This window comes from Prorops nasuta, unplaced genomic scaffold (assembly GCF_024137725.1).
Source record: "Prorops nasuta isolate Cenicafe-Biocafe unplaced genomic scaffold, Cenicafe_Pnas_1.2 PNAS00008, whole genome shotgun sequence".
Classification (NCBI taxonomy): domain Eukaryota; kingdom Metazoa; phylum Arthropoda; class Insecta; order Hymenoptera; family Bethylidae; genus Prorops; species Prorops nasuta.
Window position 1 is genome coordinate 4,376,580 of NW_027116805.1, and position 23,398 is coordinate 4,399,977.

The 23,398-nt window shown below is 38.9% G+C and overlaps 1 protein-coding gene across 1 annotated transcript in view; it reads right to left on the reverse strand.

Annotated features, from left to right (window-relative positions):
- Nucleotides 1–23,398, reverse strand: part of EcR (Ecdysone receptor) — a 157,320-nt gene that overhangs the window by 132,977 nt on the left and 945 nt on the right. The window lies entirely within an intron of this gene.

Here is a 23,398-nt window from a genome sequence, read left to right on the forward strand (position 1 = left end):
CGCCACACTTCGTTTGGAATTACGTCGCTTATTCTCTATCCAGTCGCTTTATCTAATTAGTGCACATTTCACTCGGCTTCAGTCAAATTCACCGAGATTGCACAATCGATCCATCCAAAAAGACTACGAACCGGCTAATAAGGAACAATTTATGTAATTCGATGACTTTACTGCCTACTCCTTTTACGTATCTTTCACCCAACATGGTCCAAGTTGCGTAACGAAGGCTAATTAACGCATTCATCAAAAGGAAGTGTTGAGAAAATTGTTGATTCTTCGGGGGAAACAAATTTGGATGTGTTGTTGGTGGATCGAGAAATTGTGGGGGAATTTTATGGTGGTGTTTGTTCTTTTAATCGTCGGGTGTGTTTTGGTTAAAGTTGAGTCGTTGTTATGGTTGATGATGGGATTCTGGGGCAGAAGCAATAATGATTCGAAGAACTTAATTAGAGGAAGATGGCGCGTTTAGCAATTGAAACGCGTGCTCGTGTATGGCGAGCGCGTGCAAATGAGACGGAGGCTCGCTTTTTGCTGCTGGTCGAGTCCTCCGGTGATAGTTGGGAGTCCCGCGGGAAAATGCAAGTCCAGCATTCCAGCCAGACGCGTCCCGGAGTGCCGGAGAAATTTCCCTCTTATTATTATTACTGCGAGCTGAATTTTACGGACGGGCGATTGCCGCGTGCCGATTTCGTTCGTTGCATAAGCCACTGGGGAAAAATGCAGTAATGACGCTCGTTCAGGCAAGCCGTGTCGTTTTACGTTGTGTTGCACCGTGCTCCAACGCAACACACGAGTAAGACTGAATTATTATGTCGCGCAGAACGATGTGTATTACCCTTTTTATAATCTCGTTTATATTTTCCTTTACGAGCTCTTTCAGAAGACCCATGAATACGTAACGCACCAGTAAAAAGGACGATATTACTCGCTGCGCGTATACACTGCCTGATTTATTAAACAATCGGTATAAACAAATTAACCCTACGATTCCGTTTGTTAACAAATCTTGTCTGTTTGTCAAATTTAAAATAAAATTCTTCTTTACCATTTTTCGATACATTCCACGGTTAATAAGTTATTGCCGAATAAAGAATAACCAATCAGGAGAAAGATAGAGAAACGCCTCTTGTCCATCATTGGTCAATTTCATTGCTCATTATCTCGTTGAGCAATTGTGGTATCGAAAAATGGTAAAGGACAAAAAATCTTTTATTTCTCCTTTGGAATACGATCCTTTGTTTCAATACAAATTTAACTCAATGCGTTTTTATTTTAAAAAATTTTAAACCAAAGCGAGTAATAGATTCTGGCTAACAGTATTTAAAGTTACAGGAAGGTTGGATGAGATTGTAGTATTATCTGTAGCAAAGATATATAATGTAGGTGTTCTTTGGTAAGGTATAGTACCTGTGACCACGTGCGTATTCAGCGAGTATACATGGTGATAGTATGATACATTTCCCGTTGGTATCTTGCCAAGCATGCATTGTAACACGCTAGATCAAAAGCCTGTCGCTTCTATCGCGAAATAACCTGCGCAAGGTGTGTGCTTATCTCCGCCCCCCCCCCTCCCTTTTTACCCTTCTCTCACTCACACATTTATTTCCCTTTGTCTACCCTTCTCTCAGCTTCTAGACTTACTTTTTTCATCTCTCTCTCTTTTATACCATTTTCTTTTTATACTCTCTTATTAGTTTATGGAAATTTCCCTTTTCAACCGGACCAGTTTAAAAGAAAATTCTTTATCCTTCTAAGCCAACGCACATCTTTCCATTTTCCCTTTCCCATCTCAACCGTTACATCTTTTCCATTTTACTGAAATTTGTATTCCGCAAAATTTACAATGGACAAGCCGGAAACAATATTTTTTTATCTGCTTCTCGATATAATTTCACCGTCGATTCATTCGCTCGTACAATTGCAATGCACAGAATCAAATGTAAAAAACGATAAAGGTGAAATGAAAACCACAAGTGCATTAAAATTCTCAAAGCAATAAATCGCAATTCGCCGAGTTCGTTTCATTATTCATTCCACCCTTTTGTATTTTCAGCCGGCTGATACGCAAAGTGCATAACTCGACATGCAAGCTCGCGATAAAAGATACACGAACAGATGCGCGCACCTGCAAAAATTGGTCCCAAGGATGGGGAGGGGGGAGGGCAGATAAGGGGTTGAAAAGTCTGGAGGAATTTCCGTCTGCGAAAGTTTCGCAATCGCGAAATGCGTCTGTTGGACAGGCACGCGTGTTTGGCATTTCCAGTAGGAACCGCAAACCTTCCCCAGGACTCCCATAAACCACCCCCCTCCCCCCCCCCCCATCCACCCTTTCCCACAACGAGGCAGCTAAGCGTGGTCAATCGATAACCCTAATCGGCTGCCTCAGCTTCGCCACTCGATCGATATCGCCACCCGTCGTTACTCGATTAATATATTGGATCAAGTGAAGCCCGTTCCTCTTAAAGTCATGAATCGAGCAAATATGCACGCATCCCTGTAACGCGCGCTACAACTATTCTCAAATATTTTCAAATTTTACCACCACTCTCGGACCAGCTTGCGCGTGTGGTTTGAATTTTTGCAAAAACTTCGTTGTGGTAGGGGAAACAGTGGGAAGGGGGAGGGGGGGGGGGAGAATCACTCGGTAACCGCAGCACTTTCATCAAGGATCTCGAGTAGCTGCGGTAACAATCACTTTTGTTGTTGGTCGCAGCAAAGGGGTGTGGGGAGGGGCAAGGGAAGACATAATGAAGGGCCCCCTTTGCGTATGTTCGTGACAGACAATGAGCCTCGCTGCTTTTCATCGACACGCACTGATACGCATGCGCTTCGTCCACGACGCGCACACACACACGCGTGCACGCGAGTCTTTCTTCAACCACACGAGTGCGTTCCCCGACCTACACCAACCTGGCCATGCCCTTCCGAAAGTTATGCGTGGCCCGATATATCACGCGACACGATGTACTTTCTGCCTTCACGCTCTAAAAACACGTCGCCAGCACAACCTTGCCTCAAATATCTTAATAATTATTCAGCGAGCTCGCTATTCATCTATTTTTCCTTTCCAAATAACCACAATTTTCCACTTAATCCATCCGTTATATTTTCGTGTTAAAAATGGAAGTAGTATCTAAAATTGTTGTATTTGTATCTTCGTCTTTGCTCTGCATACGTACCCGTGAAATTCCGATGTTACATTTGGTGTTTTTATTGGTAATTCGTATCACTTTAAAATTTTTTTTAATCATTCATGGACATGTATCTCTATTTGTAAAGCTTCGATTACTTCGGAATATCATAAATCTCAAACTCGACTTTTATTTATAACACACTGGTATATAGCGATGTAAAAAATTGCTTACATATCTCTAAAAAGAAGTTACGATACAAATATTCTTTATAGGCAAACTCTGTTACTATCACCAGTGAAAATATAAGTGTGTGTGTCGTGCACACACAGATTTTTTTATCAATACTTGTGTGTGCATCCAAGGTATAACCATGCCCTTTCGAAAGTTATGTGTTTACCAGAAGTCTGGAATGTGGAGAGAGAACAATTGGAAGGAAAGAATAGAGGAATAGAAGACACAGATATTAATTAGAATAAAAATACTTTTATTTTACGAAATATATACAAAAATAATTTCTCTTTGGAGATAAAAATGAAAAAAAATATATATATATATCTTTGAAAGAAATGTTATGGCGCGTAGCCCGATATATCACGCGACGATGTACTCTCTGCCTCCACGCTCTGGAAACACGTCGCCGCCACCACCTATCATTAACCTATGCCTCAATCTTCCCTAACGACGTTTTTTGTCCAAGAAAAAAAAAAAAGATTTGCATGAAATTGTAGCTTTACGCTCCGCCATAAGTAATGGCTTGGATCGGAATCACGTAGAACCTGATTAGCGTCCAGAAAAAGCTTCGAGTCCGCTCAGCAAAAACGACCAATTTTATTTAAGGCTTTTTCGAATTTTTTCGCCTTCGCTTTAAGAAACAACAAATTGGATTCGCGTATCGAAAATATTATTATAGACTTCTTGCTCTCGAAGAAAAATACCACGAAACAGGAGTGTAAACAAACGCAAAACACGCGCTCGTAAGTTTTATTGCTATTTTACGCGGAACGCGTATTGATTCGAAGAATAAGATGGGAATTACACAAAGCTTATCGGTTAGCTTATACGTGGAAAGGCTGAAAAGAGAGACAGGTGAAGAAAATACAAAAAACGTTTCTGTAGCACTGTTTTCGCCATCATGTGTTTTTTGCAACGAAAGAGCGAGGCGTTCTGAAAATTCTGTTGGAAGAGAGAGAGAGAGAGAGAGAGAGAGAGAGAGAGAGAGAGAGAGAGAGAGAGAGAGAGAGAGAGAGAGAGAGAGAGAGAGAGTGCAATGCAAAAGGCAGGTTGCATGAAAAAGGAGGACAACACATGGTATGTTATTGTGCACGAGCCATTGAAATGAAAAGAAAAGGAAAATGATGAGGAGTTCTTCATCGATTCGTGCGCAGAGAGTTTGAAGAAGAAAATAAATTAATAGGTATAAACCAGAAAAACTCGTTTCTAGACATTGTGTTTATGCCGATGGATGGGAAAAAATAAGGAAAAGTGAAAGAAATTTAAGATGCGCGTAAAAGGAGGGGAAAGATAAATCAATCTAAGCTAGCGAGGAGGAAACGAGTGTTAGTGAAAAGTCGGAAGTGTGGATTGTGGCGTGAGTGCATATTATATGGATGATCGCGCGTGCGCGCGCGCGCGTGTGTGTGTGTGTGGGTGAGTTTGGTAGCAGGGCGCCGGGCCAAGCACTTTTGCAGGAAACCAAGCGAGAAAGCGAGACGTTTGCAGACCGACGGAGAAAATAATAGTTAGGGCCCGGCCCGACTAACGCATTATGCGACCAATCACTCGACATGCGTCCGGAAGTGCGTGTACATCCCCTCCCAGTCCCGTTTACACGCCTAGTTGCGTTATTACATGCTCGTCTGTTGCAATGCTGTTGCGCGATAAATAAATCAAGCATACCACGTTTTCCTTCCTTTAAACACTGCCAGTGCCACTCTTTACTGTTCCTTTCGCAACTTTCCCCCTTTTCCTCCAACTAACTTAATTTTTTCCATAAAAGGTGTCTTCTAAAATTTATACTATCTTACTGGAATGAGGCAAACTTTAAGAGGAACCAGCAGGGAAAGTTGAGAAAATGAGAAAATATAAAGAGGAACGAGTTGATAGATCATGGGCAAGAAATTTACCTATACAGGGTGCGACATTAATTTCTGGCAGCTTGACAATTTTAAAAAGAGGACGACATTTTAAGAAGAAGTTTTTTATAACATTTTTACGTCCGGGTCTTAATTCAAAAGTTACCGAGGGTTGAAATTTCTGAATTCGAGACACTGTACCCGACCGGCGGAAAACTGTTTCAAATTGTTCGTTGAGTAGCAAGCCTCGAATAACAGAATTTATCATCCTTCGTAACTTTTTCCACCAAGAGTTGACATCAGAATTTCATAATACATTTTTTCTTAACGTTCCCTCTGATGGTTTCTAGATTTTTAGGATTGGCACGAATTGATCCGGAACTCGGTATTAAAGCGAATGAGTCTGAGTGGAAGAAAAGGGGTGGAACGAAAGGAGTAACTGGAATAGGAGAGTCAAGGTATATCGTAATACAATACTATTGGTTGAACTTGAGCTACTTATGGATGACCTTGTCTGGGTATAGTGAGCCATGTGCTCGTGTTTTGTGCTTGTGTTGTAAACCATGTACGCGTAATCCGTGCGTGGACATACGTTTTGATGTTGTGGCTACTGGGACCATTGTTTTTCAAACGCAAATCTCATGTGTATCCACGCGCGTCCGCAGTTTAGTATAATTATATCGTTTACCATGCACACTAGTACAATTTAATCGGCTCTCGACTCGAGTGTCCTAAGCGAAAAAATCCCTACACGAGTCTCCTCAATGAAGTATTATAACCAATGTCAACAATAACAATCCCTCGACTCTACTTATCATCACTCGTCCTATTCTTTTCCAGGAACTTTGCTTCCAGAGCTTCGTACAGCGTAGCTGGAATAAAAAGAAAACAATTCCTGCTGCCATTATTTACCTTTTTTCTCTTTCTTAGACAAATAATATTTACTAATTTCAATTTTTCCCATTCCTACAAAACTGCCTCTGGATTTCTACGAATTTATCGTGTAAACAGAAGCATTCTTAGCAAAAGATATCTGAAGAATTTCCGAAGAGAGTTTTTCTATTGAAATATTAATTTAGACCGAATGTTTACCAGCTTGACGATAACATCGATTATATCAGGTAATCGCAGCCGTTCGTCGCTCCCATACCTACGACTATCAATCGACCTTATTGATTATCTCGTATTTACCATTGATAGAAGCCACGATACACACAATGTGTATACCCATATACCTAATGCAGCTAGGAATCATTGTAGGATCGACGTATCTCAAAGTTGTGGTAGGCACGGACCATTCGAGATTAATAAACACAGCTAATATGATATTTTTCTCATTCGAGCTATGCGGACCTACAATAAAAACTCGGATATAAAGTATTGGAGGAAGAATCTTTCAAATTCGATTCTTTCCTCGAATACTCAATGATGCAATGTGCAATAAAGAAGCAAATAGGGACGTATTGAGAAAACGCATTGGACGATAAAGCGTTAAGTACGTTCTTAATGAGAAAAGCACATCTCTGCTATAACGAAAGACACACTTGCGAATGGAAAGAAGCTGGGAAAAGTTCCACGCATCTTACGTGGGAACGGAGAAGAGAGCGGACGAAGCTTTCGAGGAAATTTTACAAATTCGATGCTTTCCTCGAATGCCACGTGTGACGCAATAGAGAGTCGAGCGAGGGCGTATTGAGAAAACGCATTGGTCAATAAAGCGCTAAGTGTGTTCATAATGAGAAAAGCAAATCAACGCTCTACTACAGTGAAAGATACACTGCGAATGGGAACGAGCTGGGATAAGTTCCACGCAACTTACATGGGAATGGAGAATAGAGAAACGAGGCTTTAGCTGAATGGGCTAAAAGAATAGTAATTTTCAAGTAGAAGCAACGAGAATCCTCCGTAATAACACGATTCGGCCGGATCCTTGACCGTGCTACGTTGTTTGTGCCTGAATATAACTATCGTCACGATTCATTTTAGTGGCAACAGCCAAGAATTCTCGAAGGAGTCATATAATATATATATATATATATATATATATACGTCGATCCTTCCAATTTTCTACATTAAAGTAATTCTAGTGTCACTGTGAACTCGTATGTACTTTGGAACAACTGCGAATCATCGGAATAAAATAAAGGTATTTTTTTTTTATTTCCTGTACTGTACATAAATCATAATAAGCCTTGTGTAATTACCACAAATTACTGGAAAAGATTTTTTGTCAAAAATACAAGAGAGAGCAGCGAGTAGAATCTAGATTTTAGTCTGGCAGAGCTCTGTGGTCATTCTAGAAGCATTTTGTTAGCGGTCAAGCTCGGCCAGTGAGAGGTTAGACAGAGTTACGTCACCGGCACAATCGCAAAGGCGATAGTGGCCAAAGCGCTCATATGAGTGCTGATTCAAGAAATGCTTTAGTACAATTATTGTCCATGGAAAATGATAACGGTATTATTGCTCGAGTCCGCCGTTAACCCATTTTTTATCTCAAACAGCGAAAATTTTCCATTTAATCCCACCCTGATGAAAACAAAATTAACTTTGAGTACATTGGGCCTTTTTGGGCCCGAACGAAAATTTTAAGTGAAAAATTCGGTACGGTTGAAATTGTTATAAATAATTTAACTCGTAATCAATAATTTAAACAACGATTGAACCACCAAATATAAACTTTTAAATATCTCAAAATCTATTTCGAAATTTTAAATTAATTTTATAAGAATAAAATTAGTAACAAAAAACCTCGTTTATTCTTCCATAAAAATAGTTGCAACACAAGGTTCTTAAAAATACACAATTCCAATACGAAAACTGTTACTACCAACAAGAAACTAATAACCACATTCTGATTGGCTCTTTGTACTTATAAATTAATTGACAATCGCTAGATGTGCCCGAATCTGTTTAATTATTAATTTTAGCAGCTAGCTCGCCGTGAATGTGGCAATTAATAAATTAAGCGGGTTGGCGTGTGGCAGTCATAGTTTCCACTGTTTATTGATTTCCTAGTTGAATTTTACAATTACTGCTTTGTGCGGATGAAATAATAATTTGATGGATAATTATTCACAATGGCTAGACTAATAATATTAATATTATTATTATGCGTTAAACACACAATTTCCGATGGTTATTATTAATTTGCAGGGAACCAATGGAAATTAGTTTGGAAATTATAACCGACCGTAATCGTTAGTTTCTTTCGCAGGGTGAAAAAAGGAGGCGGAGACAAATATAAGAATTGTGTGGATGAGTGATTCTCCAGTGGAAAGATTATAAACGAAGGCAGCGGAATGGGCGATTAACGGCGCGATTGATAATGAATGCCGTTCGAAAATAAACTGACCTATACCAATCGCGATGTTACCACTTCCGTCGACTGACCCCGGGCTCGATAAATATTTACACCAGTACAGAGTACCGAGTACCGACCCGAACCATGCGACTACGTGCTGTGTTCTCTCCGCTTCTCTCTCTCTCTCTCTCTCTCTCTCTCTCTCTGCATACGAGTATTCTTACACAAATTCCAATATGTACTGTATGATATATCTAGTATTATTACCAGTAATAGTCCAATAGAAATACAACAAAATCAACAACCCGATAAATCCCAAGATATTTCACTCGACAAATTCTAACGACAACAACAATAATAATAACAACAAAATAAACAATTTCTCACTGTTCTTAAAACTGTTGTTGTTTAAATTTTGCAATGGGCAATAAAAATTTGATATCATTTTTTGAAATTACGATACTTTTTCACTGTTAAATTAAATGGAAACTGTTGCATTAGTCGAGAAGAAGAAACTTGTCGCGAATTGCAGCAGAGAAACGAAGTTTATGGACTTGTATCAAACGCACAGGAAGAACTCGCAACTATAATATTATAGTAATTCACACGATCTTTCGTGTTTCTTATTAGCCGGTATTAGAAACTCTGAGATGACCGCGCGTAACGCTGTAAAATATACGAAAGGAGATGCCGGTTAATCGATCTAACGTGTTAGAAGTTTACTCGATTAGCTGCATTTGTACATGCGATGCGCCAACACGCTTGATTTCTCCGCCCACGAGAAATTTACCAACTTATTCACCCCCCCCCCCTCCCCCACCTCTCTTTTCAGAATAAATTGCCCAAGCACACAAGTTCAAACTTTGCATAAATTTTTCCCAGTCTCCTTTAATCGATCTAACAAGTTTCCTTGATTAGCTGGATTAATTCGATATCCATTACTTTACGACCTGTAGCTTTGAATCTCACCTTGCATAGAAACTTTTACAAATACTATTTATAAGCGTTTAACCCTATTATTGTAGAATTCAATATTGATTATGTACAATAATCTTTTTTATTTATAAACTATTCCATTTTCAATTGTCATAATATTTCAACAAATTTTTCAATTATTGGTAAATCGATTCACAGCTTTTAGCATGAATTTCAATTTTGGTTATATTATACGTTTACTTTATGAAATAATAAAGAAGGGGTGAGGGGGGGGGGGGAGGGTTTGAATCTCTTTGATGGTTCAATTTGCAAATAGAGGGGCAAAGTACAGCGGTGAAATAGAAGGCTTTTTGGATCGTCTAAATTTCGACTAGAATTTGACAAAGCTGATAAATGTACCGTATTGAATCAAGGTCGGGATTTATAATAAAGAGTCGCAAAAGCGAGAAGAATTCTGTGGTAGTGAGGTGGCCATTATACCAGAAAAGGAATCGTAGCGGGCGGTCTCTGACCGATGCATTGCGAAATTGTTGAGCACTTCACACAAATTGCAGTCGTTCAATGGAACACACACAAATAAATGTCACAGTCATGTGAGACGCAAATACACTGAAGAATTCAATGCACAGACTCGTGTATAGAATTTAACACGCGTGCACAAATCAGTCTAATATTTATTACATTTAATATTCATAATCTGCATTATGATATATATACACACACACACACACACACACACACATAATTCTATAGACTTTTTTTTCAACAATGACGAATTTTAATTTCTGCTCAACGCAATTAAATTACAAAACTGTGCGATATCATATAAATTGCGTTTCATTGCCAAAAACATTATTTTCATAGAAATTTAAAAAATTATTATCAGTCTCTAATAATCTTTTTACATTACGCGATGAATCATTTCAATCTCATTGCATCGATTCATCATCATAAGTGAGCTACGACGCGCGCGCGCGTGCCTGCCTACAAAAATTCTAAATCGGAATAACCTGAGCGTTTCAGCATTGCTGTATATATACATATCGTGCGTTATTAATGCACCTTTCGCGTGAGATAAACCAAAATAGCCTTAGTATAGAGCTTTAACAATCACCACAGAACGGTAAAATACTTTTCGTGTCAATTTATTCCTGGTTCAATAATGTAGTACATATATACTACTGCTGCCACAGCAATTTCCCCCTTCTCCTTCCACCAGCTTCATAATTTGCATCATCATCGATTTATCGTTTAACGTCCATACGCGAACCTAGTATTTTACAGGACATTACGAACAATAATAGTTCAAACTCCTCCCGCGTAAGTAGCAAATAATTAATTAATCCAGGATTACACTTATTATTCGACTTCACATTGTATCTAAAAAATAACTTTATCGTCGAGGTACTATTAAACCGAGACAGAATATTAATCACGAGGTACTCTATTGTTTGTAACGTAATGCCAGGCATTTCAAGAACCACTGTTGTAACGAAAACCAGCCTGAGCATGCTTCTTTATGGTTTTTTTATTTTATTTCATTTTTAACTTTCTCTCTCTCTCTCTCTCTCTCTCTCTCTCTCGTTACTAATCCTCCTTACTACCCATTTCTACTTTATTTTAGACATTACAGAATACAGTGAAGAAAAAAAATACAAGGCGCAGCAGTGTAAGAGAAATTAATTAATTAATCAAATATTATTATTATCGTGACTCCACCTTGGATATAAAAAATAGTTTATTAATTATAAGAGGTATTATCGAGTTCACGCGAGATGGAGAATATTAATCGCAAAGTTTTCCATTGTCCGTAAAGTAATAGCAGGTATTTCAGGTATCACCGAAGTAAGGAAATTGCTCGAGGATGCTTCTTTATGGCATATCCATTTTATTATTATATTCTTCTCTCCTATCTCATTTTTTGTCTCCCCTCTGCACCGCCAAACGTCCTCGGCACCCCTTTCTCTTTCATTTTTGCCCTATCACACTTTCTTTCCCTATTTTTATCGACTCGCAAGCTCCTCCCATATCTATTAAAGATTCAGCAGGCGTTCTGGGATAAAAATGCATCTTCAGCTTTGTCCCCAAGCAGCTCCCTCCACGCGTGGTGGACTGGCCAGTCACGTTTCCTCCGATGTCTACGCTTCGCTATCTCTCTTCTAATCCTACCCCCCCCCCCCCCCCCACTCCTCTCCATATATTTTATTCCCCATATTCTTCCCTCTTTTGCCCAGTTTCTTTTATCCCCCTTCACTCGCACCACTATTTTTCTACAACATTTTTTTATTACTCCCTGCATTGTATTCCTAGCAGCCATAATCCGCCTCCCCTCTTTAGCTTCCGCGCAGTTATTCTTTATCAAACTTCAACATCCCCTTAATAATTGTACCTGATTATCACGGGGCTCTTCCTCTCCTAGCTCGCTTTCCACAAATATTCCTTGAATTCTCTTTTTATCAACGACGAGGCCTTGGCTTGCTTTAATTTCTTGCCGTTCAACTTTGGCCTGTACATTTTTTATGGCGCACACACCGACTTTCCTTTATGTTTATTCTCGACCCTCTCGGTTTTTATCGTACCAGTGCCTTTCAGTGCGTCTACCTTTACCCTTCGAGCTCCCTCCGGAGTCCTCCACTCCCCCCCCCCTGCTTTTTCACCCTTAGCCTCGCGCTTTACGTCTCGTTAAAATTTTCCAAAGTCGTGACATTTTACTCGTTATAAAAAATTCTCCAATATAAGGCACTCTTTTTAATCAACCTCGTAAGATTAGCGTAACGCGATTTGTAGTGATAAAGCGCATGTATATATAGACCGAGGCACTCAAGATGCCCTCAAATCTGGAAATTAATTTATCTGAACAAGTCTGTAAGAGATATTCATTTTTTGCGTAATACTTTTTTCACCGTAAATAGAAAAGAAGCTTGAAAAAGGTTCTGTGCAATAAATTGATATCTTCCATATAGTTAACGAGATAACATTTGCTTACGTCCATATACAAGCCTCCGTATATCGCGGTACGTGATAAGCGCCTGACCCTGTACATCGTCGAATGGTCAAATTTTTCACGCAAAATTTGATTTTGCATAAAAAAAACTTTTCTCAGAAAAATATCGATATCCGTGTGAGTTATCCATCTCCGCCAAACTCATTTGGTTTCATCCAAGTTACACCAGCTCGAGAGTATATCAGGCGAGATTTATAGCTATAATTGCAATTAGTTCTGCCAAGATGCAAGTGGTCTACGCGATAAATGGACGAGATTATCGGCCAATCAGGAACACTGCGGACTGGCAATCAAAATAGGTAAACGTTACACATACATACATATTATACCTAATGCGATATAAAGTATGCAGTTGCATAAATGCAATTGTGTCATTTTAGTTACTCTTAACTAATATCCTGCATCGTGAAATAAATCCAAATAGTACGCGAGTTGAATAATTATAATAAATCCAAGACTAGCTTCTATATACATTGAAAGAGAGAGATAGAGCAACAAAACTACCAAGAAAACCCACTTTACATTACACTAGTGACAACGAGACGAGATCGATAAACACAAACTTATCCAACTCGATATATTCGAGCCAAATTCGATTGGGCCGAGATTTGGTGGTGGGGGAAATTGTGGTAAACGCTTTTTTTTGCGCGTGCAAAGCACCACGATGATTCGAGGCCTATTTCTGCGTTAGATACGAGCGGTCACTGTCACAGATGCAGAAAACCGTGGTGTGAGACGCACACATGCACAGGTGCTTTCGTGTACAGAGAGGAGGGGATGTATATGAATATAAAGGTGAGGGAGGGGGAGGGAAGAGGGAGGGAGAAGCGAGGGAGGGGAGGGAGCAGAGGTGGTGAGATTGGTCCTCATAGATTGCGCGCAGCTTATAGTTATAGCGTTTGCAGACTTGCAGCCGGTGACGTCATCGCGTATCATTTTTAGCCCACATAGACGCGCGCACATGGCCAAGTGCGAGTAACCGAGTGCTGCGCGATCTCCGGAAGGTTCGCGCGGGCTACGGTGGGGGAATGCAGGCTGGGAAAGGGAGGGGAGAGGGGGAGGGGGAAACGGTACGTTTTCAGAGAGAGCAGTATCATGCTCGAGCCGGTTAGACGCTTTCCCTTGGCACTACTGACCGAGCTGAAAACGTCTACTCCCCCACAACTGGACCGATACTGCCTCTAAGCCCTGCTGGACTCTTCCTCTCTCTCTCTCCACGCTTCAACAAATTATCCAACCACGTACTATCTTTGCAACTGATAATGCTCCATTCAATTCGTCACACGGGAACCACACACCAAACGTTATTATAAGTTTATAGAGCGTCGAGCCACTCGACTAGACGTAATATTCGAGTAAAGACGCTTTATCTCTGTAACCGTGAAAGATACCGATTTTTTCCACATGACCTTTTCGAACGCTCGTTTCATTTGAGAGGGAAAAAGTCCTTTGCAAAATTTTCGTATCTCTCACGGTTACCAAGATAAACGTGCTTTTGTTTTGTGATCTAGAACGGGTTATGTGTATCAACCTGTATACCCCCACCACTCACTTGCCACGCCCTCTTTTGTGAAATTTGTCAATTTTGTACATTATATCGCAATTTTTGGAAATGTAGGAAAGGGTTATTGTGTTTTTACGGTTTTGCAATGTTTATTCGAAGATTCGAGTGAGGATAAGTGGGAAGATGGTTCTTTTTATTTCCGTTGAATTTGTAATTAGTGTTAAAAATGCGAGGGAGTTTACCCTGACGTTTGATATTGATCGGAAGCTCCTGTGCGATCGAGAATGCAGAAACTATTAAGATAGGAGCGTTGTAGATCGATGGTTGCAGTCTTTTGGTTGATTGTTGCAATTAGCAATATCAACTTGTAGCAACGCTGGATGACAAGCTAATGGCGCCACTTTAATCTCAAATATCTCTATTAATATCTGCTAACCGATCTAATCATTTTCTCCGGGAGGTTAACGATTCCCTCCTTTCCACAGGAAACAGTTAATAACATCAACCAGTAGCTCTATCGATACGAAGCAGCTCGCTTGAAATCGTTATTCCATTTTTTTCTCAGACTTTTCATCCAGCTACGGAGAATAAATACGAGTAATTTCAACGGCAAACACCCTTAGGGTTTACGGACAGAAAAACACGTCTGCAAACGTCCAATGATCGGTCTGACGACTTTCTTCGATGAACATTGATGGAGGAAAAAATTGACACGATCAATAACGTAAGAATTACGAGAATTCCTTACGCTTCTTACCTTCTCACCGTGATTTATTTTTTCACCTTTAACTTTCCTACGCTATCCAAGGAAGCGATACCACTAGTCTCGTTCGTGATACATTTTAAGGCTGGAATTTGACCTTGAAGTTAATGCGCTTAATGTGTACGAAAGATCGCCTTTCTAAAATCACTAAATAAACACGAAGGAGCACGTGTCCTGGCTCTCTCCTGACGAAACGCTCGATCGAGTTCGACTAATTCTCGTGTCAGGCTAAAACAACGTAGCTTCGCGTTAATATAAATACTGAGTTAGTCGAATCTCCTGGAGAAACATTCGATGTATTACTCGAATATCAGTTGTATCGCTCAGCTATGGCCTTAAGAATTACTTTTACGACGCAGTATTAACGACTGGTTCTCAAAGCTACTGTGCAATAGCAGCGATCGAAAACCTTTGAATTGCGCAATATTCACGCAATAATTAGCAAGTTTCAAACTTGCCAAGTTCTCCCTACTAAAAATCCCAGTTTTCCCTTGGAATTGCGCAAAAAAAAAAATCCTTGTGTCTCTCGTTACAGTGGATGACAAAGACAGGATTTTTGTTGTTTTTGTAATAGAACTGCAGAAAGTAGACGCGAGGATATACGCGAATATCGCGATAGCTTGATATACACACGGGATAAGGTTTTCTGGTTAGACAAGTTTTTCGTTCGATGGGCCAGATATTAATTACCATGTGGCGAGGTAGAAAATTGCGAAAGGTGTTAAGAGGAGTTACTTTGAAGAGTTGCACAACGGATACTTTCAATTCAAGGGGATAATGGTGAACTGATAAAGAGTTGGCATTGATCAGGGATAAATAGAAGCTGATGTTAACGCAGGGCACTCGAGTTAATCTAGTGACCCCAGTGAGCCACAGCCGGTCAGAAATACCTGGCACCTACTGACACTCACGCAAGCGGATAAATAGTTATTGACCTTTATTACCACAAGGGTTTGGTCTCTCTTCTCCCTCTCCCTCGCTCTTTTTCTCTCTGCTGCCAGTGGCGATCATCCATAACGAAGCTACACACAAAGTACAGGGCGTTTCATAATTTTCTGTACCAATTGTTAAAAACCACGTTGTTATCGAAGCTTCTGAAAATGTGACCTTGAAATCTCGTTAAAATCGAAGCGGAAGCTTGCAGACTGACGAACTAACCCAATGGTATAGCGTGACGTCACGCTAGGTATTAGGAAAATTTGGAAAAATGCTAATTTTTAAAGCTCTGTAACTCGGTAACCGTTGCATCGATTCCAATGGGACTCGAACAGTTGTAATCGGAAAGTCTGCGGGAACAACCTCCCTCGATATGGCAAAAACATTACTCGACGACCTGTAGCCCCCCCCCCCCCTCCCCCACTCTTCTAGTATTATAGCTACACTGTACAGCTATTTGCAAATTTAACAGATATCCCATTCAAAGCTCCTTATTCATCTTCCCTATCAAGCAGAGATCTAACTGTGAAATGTACACGGAGTCAAAGATTCAAAAGAGATTCAGCAAATTTATGTATAGTTAATTGGTAACCGTAAACGATATCAGAATCTGGGTAAAAATAGAAAGTTCCAAGTAAAATTCAGGTAGAAAATATCCATAATATAATTTGTTTTTCTCGTTTCTCTTAAGATCCGAGACACAAAGTGTCGTATAACGACCTTTTATCGTCAAACGCCAAATCTGTATATATATATATATATATATATATATGTATATATATAGCTTCTGATGCCAAGCAACATTAGCGAAACGAGCAAAGGAGGAGACGAATTTGCATGATTCGACTGGAAATCCGCAGGGAGACGGTCGATGCAAATCGAAGGTTGCGGTATTGGTGGGAATTAGGAGACGCGAAGGAGCTCTTTTCTGGACACATCGAGAACGTCGCGGGTCTGGCTTCGGTCGTTCATGAAAAATGCAACGGCAACAGGAGAAAGTTCTCTCGAGAATCGCGAGTACAGTTTACATTCGTTTCCACCACCATCGTTCGACAGTTTCTTCCCAAGTTTCTCGGTAGCGTTTAAATTCACAATTACTGAAATGGAATACGCTCACCATGCTTAACCACTTCATTTTTCTGCCAAGCAAACTTCTCAATTCCTCGGAAACACGAATGACTCATTCGCGGTTCACTTCCAACGAAAACGTGCGTTTCCCTCGGCAGATCTTACCAAAGCTACGTAAATCGAAAAATAAAACGAGATAACTCGTTCCTTTATGCCGCGCAGAATTTTTGCAAAATGCCAAAAAAGTTAACAAGGAGCCTCACCGAGTTTGGAACTGCTGATCGAATTTTTATGGACAAATAATAATAATGATCGGACACAAAGGACCGCGCGAGTAGCTGCAACACACTGTGCACTCGAAAGATGCCTTAAAGGAATTTAAACGGTGAGATTAGTTAGAATTACGCAAAATGAGCTAATTCGGTCGTAAAATGGCAACGCTTCTCGAATAAATGGATTTGCGAAAAGTGATTTAAGACCCAGTAATCTAACGAAGGACTTAAACGATTCTATCAAATTTAATCCAGACGTACTATTGTGATTTAGCAAGCGAAATAATTTCAAGTGTAGTATAGTGTTGCGCAAGGTAAGAGTGAAGGAACGCGAAGGTAAAAGTGGTTCGCTAAAAATGTATCTCGACCAAGAAAGGTTTCCTTATCCGGTAAGTGCCGACGGATGGATTTAGTCAATAACAGCTGCCAATAATATGGTACAAGTATACAGTAATGATGCTATCGTCCTATGCCTTTCTAAAATGAAAACAAAAAACACTCTTTTATTCTACACAACTTTACCATCGAATTCAATGAATAATTTAAAAATACACGAATTTCGAATGATAAATTTATTTGAAAATTTATAATAGGCGCGGGGATCAATGACAATTTGAATAATATATTTTGCACAGTGGCGTAACATTTGAAGAAACGACTAAAGGAAATTTCAGAAGGAAGATTTTAAAGGTTCGTGAGCATTTCGATAAAACGAGGTTTGAGCCAGTAGTATACAGGGAGTCTGCGCAACGATATTTATCACGATTAGACGGAGCTGAGCAGTCACGCGTGTCCCGCGATACATATTTGATGTAACTGCCTTTTTAATGCACAATTTTCCAGCAATGCGTTAGATGTAACGAGTCGCATTACATAAGTTTCGTTAAAAGGTCCCTCGATTTACGTTCCTTTCCATTGCTATTACCAGCAGAGTAGCAAAGCTTGCACCAACGAAAAAGTGGTATGCTTCATAATTCACATTTCCGAGCATTGGCGTGGGAAAAGGGGCCAAACCATTTCAACGATATCTTACCTACGCCTATGCTTTATCAATATTTTTCATAAAAACAGCTATAACTTCAAAAACCCGAAGAAAAAAATTTCTAAACCTCGTTCAATATTTTCAAAATTAAAGATGATTGGTGTAAAAAAGTTAAAAGTTGCTTTTTTCAGCACTATACATCTACCAGTTTGCTGTTTGATATAGTTTCGCGTTTGAAACTAGTGGATGATAAGGAAAAGCCGAATTTATCGAGTATTTATAGTAGTGAGATACTGTGTAGTCATTGTTTACATTGCGTAAAAGCAAGCCGGTGCAATATTATTCCAATGAGAAACCCGAAACACAAGAGCTACCAACATGTGTAGTATGACGTGTGGATCGTTTGTATATGTTATTAATATAGCCAGGACGCGCGTTATTGAGTTCCTTATCAGCCTGTCCGATTTTCAATACGCGAAGCTGCACAACTATTTATTTACATAAATCCTTAAGCCCATCGCGGTCCTCTCAACCTACTTCCAATTTCATTTATCAATAAACAATCTACTAGACTCTGACAATAATTTGAGTCTACTCATTCAAAATGAAATTAATTACGAAACAAACATTTTTCATTTCTAATTAACATTGAGATTCTCCAACGAAAGTTTTTAGAGATTTTTTTTTCAAAATCGATCATTTTTTTTTCTCATTGAAACATAAACCATCTGCATATTGGTTAATAAAGTTAATTTAATTTTTTTAACTATTTTCTTCTGTTTATTATCGGTCCCGATGAATCAACGCTGATTGGTTAACGCGCGATCAACGATACGTAATTTTGGATGACCTTGATACGGCAAGAGGAAAGAATGGTTTGTATCTCGGCCATCTTGACGAAACTAAACTTTCTCGATAAGAGTGCGATATTTTTTGCCGTTTAAACAAGCAAATGAGATAAGACAATATGTGAAGATTCTTATCCATCAAATCGACAAGTATGTTGTATCGGGCTCGATGGAACTCTTACGCGTTGCTCGGTTCGGATAAAGCGAAAAGTCTTTTGGTTTTCCAGGAAATTGAAAATAGAATAAATATAATGCTAATAGAGAAAGAATAATAATTAATCGGCGAGGTCATCCATCGACCTTCCTTATCCACACTGCCACCGCAATTTTAGACTTCGACTTTTTCGACTTATTTATTCACATGTAAATTATTGTACACACACGGTGAAACAACACTAATACAATAGATCAGTTATTTTCATTCAACATCTTTAATTAGTTTCGATGAATCGAAATCTTGACTCCTATTAGAAATTCAATTATATTTCAATTTTTTTGTCGTTTCCTCAAATGTAATTCTATATCTGTGCAATACAATAGCGTCGACTCGATCTATTTAACTTGAAAAAAAAAACGTAATTTCCATAATCGATAAAATTGAAAATCGCTGCTGAGATATAAATTTAATTGTATCACCCAGTTAAAAATCTATGTATTTGACGTAAGAAATTTTTGTCCCTGATTATACCTCCACTTTAACTCACCAATTATAGTATATACATTAATCTTCATTGTAAGATACATTATCATAGCATACACCGCTCTCGTACACTCCATTTGTTCAAATATTCTCGATTCCCCGCGAAAATTAGCATAGTCCAACAAAATATTGCAACGATAAACACGAGAGAAACTACAAGTAAGATTAATTATGCAATAAATTCAATAGTTTGTCATTATTATCCCTGCATTCGAGTCTTAACAAAAATTATAATTTTAGCAATAAATTACGGAATAACTTGCATAAAATTTTAAAAAACTTTAAGATTACACATTTACTCATTGGTTGGAAAGGCTCAAACGATTAGCAGTATATGAAAAAGGGGCACTTTGGGTGTCTGATCTTAGTCTATATTTTCATGAAACAAAGGCTCGAGTATCCTTAACATGGCGTTATATCCAATTTTATTATCCAGTTACAAAAGATTTATTAATGATTTATATATATAGTACACGATGCATAACTTGTATATTACATTATTAAATTGGGAGTATGGGTGATGAGAGTAAAGTGAAAGCTCGAGAGTCTTGCTTTTTTATCCTACTGCAAATTGATAAGGCTCGATAAGGAAGAGCCAATACTCAAACGTTAAGAATCGTTCGTGGCTGATAAGAGTAGCTCCATTATCTCGGTTAACATCCACGACTTCCAATGTCGTCGCCCCGACCTCAAAAACTAAGTAAAAGAGGTAAAAATTTGGTCAATGGACGGAACAATATGATGCTGAAGAATTAATGGGAGGGGGGGGGGGGGGCTGATAAGAAATTGAGCTACGTCACTGTGTATAACGAAAAATACCGTATACCCGTCCAGTTCTTCCAGACATAATTTTCAACAATACCTGACGTCATCATTTATTTGTTTAATCCTCAAAATAATTATAAAAGTACCAGAAATAGTTAATTTAATAAAAAACTTCACTCACCTTATAATTTACCTAATCTACTATTATATTGATTACAACACGTGTATGACTTCACCCAATTATTAAAATACTTGATAATAATGCAAGAAATTAAATAAAAAAAAATTCACCTTAAAAAATATTAAAAAATCAAAATTTGCTCCAAAATACTATTATTATTATTATTACTACAGTACTACCACTATCAAAGAAAAGCGTAGTTTTTATCAACTTCGTTGTTACAGATAAATAATGAAAGTGTGATAAGAGGATTGCGTTATAATTAGAAAAACTACCGATAAGGACTAAATTGAACCGAGTTTTATTTATGTTTTGATTTTTTGTTCGGTAAGGCATTGTAGGTCGATCGCTATTGGACAGCGGCGTTGCCGTGCCATAACCGGGGCTGGGAGAAAAAAGTTCTTTCAGTGGCAGAGTTTATGGCTTCATAAAGTACAGGATGGGAATGGCACTAAAATAGCATCGATTGTGCGAGACTGCCAATAGAAATAGTCCGATATCACGCGACGGAATTTGAAGTTCATCCTTGCCCCTGACTACGATGAGCGCTTTACACGCGATACGATATTTTCTAGCGAGCAAACTCGAATAATTCGATGCCTCGGGATTCCCCCCCTCCCCCCCCCCCCCCCCCCCAGCACATTCACGGCTATTCACGCGTGCTCTACGCCTCTGCCGAGTCGAATTTCTCGTCGAGCCACTTAAATCGGAATTTATAATCGATATAGTCGGCCGAATGACAGAAAGCAGCGTCGACTTTGGCCCAGCACCGAACCACGCTTCGCTCAGCGAAATGGCTCCTTCGACAAAATTCCAGACGCGATTTCCCTCCTTAACCCAACGCAGAGTACGCGCCTGTTTTATCACCTTCTACGCTACAAACGGCCTCATTACGGGCCCTCGATCTCCGTTGATCGTGTTGAATATCTCAATTAAAAAAATCATCAGATGCCGAGGGAATGCAATTTAAAATTAGTTTGGGTTTTCTCGACCCCTCGCGTAGTCTTTCTGGGTTTAAGAGGCGTTCACACCGATTCATCAAACTTGCACGTAACATTGTTTGACCTTTGTGTGGTATTTATGAAATAAAAATAATAGTTTGGAAAATTTGTACTATTTCTTTGAATGTACTCTGGAAATTATACGTGTAAATTTTATGGATAAAAATATAATACGTCTGGGAAATATATTAGCTATAAAACACAAAAATATATCGTTTATAATGAGTTTCGATTTGAGATTGATTTTGAGGTTATGGCGCGTGCAAAGCTACTGTATAGCAGAGCTTCGATCGTGGTAGTATTCATATTTTTATGTACTTACCTAGTGTTTGTTGATAAAGGAATAAAGAGTATTGGATTTAGTAATAAAATGGTTTGGGGTGTGGAGAGGAAAATAAAATAGAATTAGTTGTGGCGATAAGATTGTATTTGGCTAAATAAGTGTGCGACTGGGAACAACAATGGAGAAAAGCTCTTAGAGCAATGAACAATTTACTATGACGTGGGCTAATAGGCTACTGTGTGAACATAGCTATTGACGGCCTACTGCCGGTCTCGACATGACCTCGCACGGTCGTTCACGAACCTACCTCACTTGGCTTCGACGACCAGCGTAAACAAAATCGTGCCTAACCTCTCTTCACTGCCATCGTCCCCCACCACTATTTTTCGTAATACAATTTACCCCCTTCTCTCCCCACTATTCTTCTATCCCTTCCCTACCCCAGCATACGTAATGATCGTTATCCGACTCCTCTCCCGCCTTTTTAACCATACTTCTCTCACTTTACGCAATCAAAACTTTCAATCATCGAATAAATAAGAGTAATAAACTGTTGAAAATTTTCATTTATTTGTTAATCTTCTTGCCTCTTAGCTTCACTCTTTGCTGGAATTTTTCTGTGTATTATTTGAGACGGATGACTTTTTCAATGGTATTTAGCAGTGACGTGCTCATATCGGTGTTGCACAAAGGGTGTTTTTGTCTCCCTGAATGCGAGCCGAATATTTCACATACGTGGTGAAAAATATACGGACATAAGTAAAGTCTGAGTCGTTGAGCTGTATTGAATGTATCTTTCACAGGAATAAAGTTGCACGGAGCATGGATGGAAATGGATTATCGTGGATAACTATGCATCACGTGCATCGTCTGGTCTCGTTGTGTACTTGAATAGAACATTTGTAAGGAGGTTATGTTTTCCAAGCTGCTGAGCTCCTTTTTCAGTAAACTTCAAGTGTCCACGGTAGCAGTTTAAGCTTATATCCCGACACATTTTCTTCATTCCATTTTTTATCTCCTAATGTCTGCTCCGAATAGCAATCTTCTTCGTTTACGTATAGTTCCACGATATTTATTTATCTTATAGTTTATCATTCATGTACTATACCTTCTTAATTCCTCCTCGTCCTATCGTACGACGCTTTCTCCGTACAAAAAAACTTGTTTAACGTACATTTTATATGCACCGGTCTTTACTCCCCACTAATGTTTTCTCGCCAGATTTATTTTCTTCTATTCATATTAAAATGGCTTGTATCATTCAGCTGGTGTCGTAAGATATTCAACAAGTTTTTTTCGTCGCAAAGTCGAAGGTTGAAACCTCTTCCGTAAAAAACATATTTTCGTTTTATATTATAAATTAAAATGTTTTCATTGAACTCGATTTTTTCAATAGAATATTTAAATTCAATTTACTAGGTTATTGAAAATCAAATAAAAAATAAAACAAAGAATTGTTAAAAAGTCACTTTTGAAAGTTAACGAAGGGCTTGCAATTGATCGGTTAAATTTGTTACTGGAATTAGTGCATTGACGTAACGCGACTGATTTTGGCGAGTGTGGCATAAAAAAAAACCCAATTCAAAGAGTTAAAGAATATATGAGATGGGTAGAACTGTGTAGGAGGTATTTTACCGGGAGGATGATT